The sequence below is a fragment of the Geosmithia morbida genome (genome assembly GCF_012550715.1).
Source record: "Geosmithia morbida isolate 1262 chromosome Unknown scaffold_10, whole genome shotgun sequence".
NCBI classification, from domain to species: domain Eukaryota; kingdom Fungi; phylum Ascomycota; class Sordariomycetes; order Hypocreales; family Bionectriaceae; genus Geosmithia; species Geosmithia morbida.
In genome coordinates this window covers 542,623-544,889 of record NW_023336197.1, presented here as the reverse complement: position 1 = coordinate 544,889, position 2,267 = coordinate 542,623, and positions in this window count along the sequence as shown.

Sequence of the window (2,267 nt, the reverse complement as noted above, 5' to 3'; positions counted from 1 at the left end):
CATCCATTCTCTCTCTCTCTCTCTCTCTCTCTCTCTCTCTCTCTCTCTCTCTCTCTAGAGTCTGATCTCCTTCAGCTCAGGCTTAGGTTCAGGTGGTCTTTACTTATTTTTTTTTCTATTTTTTTTCCCTTGACCGCGACCGTGACCTTGGCGCGCCCCCCCTTCCCACCGCAGAGGTGCCACAGACGTGGTGGTGCCAAGCCGACGCCCTTTTCTATGGGTCCCTCCACTCTTTTCCCTGCTGCCGGCCAACCCGCAGTCTCCGACAGAAGGGTTTTTGTTGTTGTTTGTCTCGTCTCTGTCCTCATTGATTTTTTTTTTCCTCCTTCTCGGATGGAAGCCATCCAGAACAGCAAAGACGCCAAGCATCGTTACGTCGGTCAAGATTTTTAGTTTCTGCTGACTCTTCTGCTCTTTCCTGCTTCCCGCTACCCTTCTTACTCACTACGGGCAGCAGTACGGATAGTGAGTAGTACGAGCAGCATGTGTACGAGTAGTAGCAGTCAGTAATCGGATGCCACCAGTGATCTTTCCCTGCCTAGGTAGTACGGATAGTATACAACGTTTTATCCATCGTGGCTCCTCCACCTTGTTCTCCCACCCCCTGGTCTGTCGGCCACACAGTTCCCAACGCGGGACAGCACCCGATTTCTCTCTACATTGTCTCCCCTTTTATTCCGGGACTCCTCTCTCTCTCTCTCTCTCTTCCTCTCCTTGACTCCGTCGACAAGGCCATACATTCCCGTCAAGCCGTGGTACCGGGGTTATCGTTGTTGTTGTTGTTGTTGTTGTTGTTGTTGTTGTTGTTGAGAAGTTTGGTGGGATGGATGGGTTGATTTGATTCTATTTCTGACTAATTTCCTTTTTGTTTTCTGACAAGATGACTCTTGGTCCATAGAAGGTACGCCTCTCGCTCCTCTTGCTGGATGAGAGATTTCATCTAGTATTACTACGACTCGGTTCCCATGTATTACTTGTACGACCGTCACACTCACACACTCCCTGGGGGACGGTGACCATTCATGAGTAAGCTTAGGATATGTGTGTGTGTGTCTGTGTCTGACGCACAAGCGAGAAATCCACGGCAGAAAGCAGCGAGAGGAGCGTCATGTCTCTCTCCCCCGTGTGGTACTCGCTGGCCTCTCGGTCCCCCATGCGTGATGCGTGGGGCGGGGGCCCGACAGGATAAAAATAGCCATCCCCAATCATTTTACTCCGTATTAGCCTACTGGGCCATGCCTTTTGCTTCCCGTTCAGGGGTGCGGGCATGACTTCTTGACCGGGATATGTTCTGTGTCCGCCCGCCCGCCCTTGAGAGAGAGAGAGAGAGAGAGAGAGAGAATGGAGAAGGGAAACGAGAGCGAGCAAGCATTCCTTGTTGTACCTCGATGTGCTATCCAATGAAAATCACGTCGCAGGCATTCCTTGTCCGTTTTTTTATTTTTTTCCTCTCTCAATTCTCCTTTCCCTGTCTTTCTTTTTTGTCTCCCCCATGAATAGTAAAAATTGAGCGAGGAAAAAAATTACCATGAATCAATCTCTTCCCTCCCCCTTCTTCCCCCCCCCCATGGATGTCTTGCCCTTGGCTTGGAAGAGCTCGGACGGCGGGGGATGGGCCCAGACAGAAACAGAGCCCAGCCTTGGGGGCCACAATGCGGCTGGTGCCGGAATGAAAGGGCCTTGTCTCGTGCGTTGTTGTCATGGGCATTTGTTGCAGCATACTACTGCCGCTACGAGTAATACCCGTCAATACTCTCCCTCTCTCTCTCTCGCTTGTCTTGCTTGGCTCGCTTGGCCTCGGATGGCTCGCTGGCTTGGCCTGTCACCTCAGCCCTGTCATCTGTATACCCGAGCGTTGTCTCTCCCTCTATCCACAGTCAAGGTAAGGTTACAATCAAAGGAAGAATTGATGCCAATGATGGGCATACCCTCATTCGACCCCGGTGACCATTCGTGTGGTTTCTATTAATATCATTCTCGCTCTCCCCTTCTCACCTCTCTGCTGTCATGCTCTCGTTGGCGCTAAAAAGGGGAGGGGGGGAGGCAGCCCTGTGCCGCTTGTTGAGTTGTGGTAGTAGTCGCTACGTCGACACGAGGAAAGGTTATAGATGCTATACTAGTTGATGAAGATTGGACATCTACCTACCACTACTGGTTGGTTGACTAATGACTGTTTCTATTTTTCATGCATTGCCGCCCGTTGACCTGAATCGACCAGTTGTCATTCGACCTTGTCATTCGACGACTGGTCACCACTTGGTGTGGGA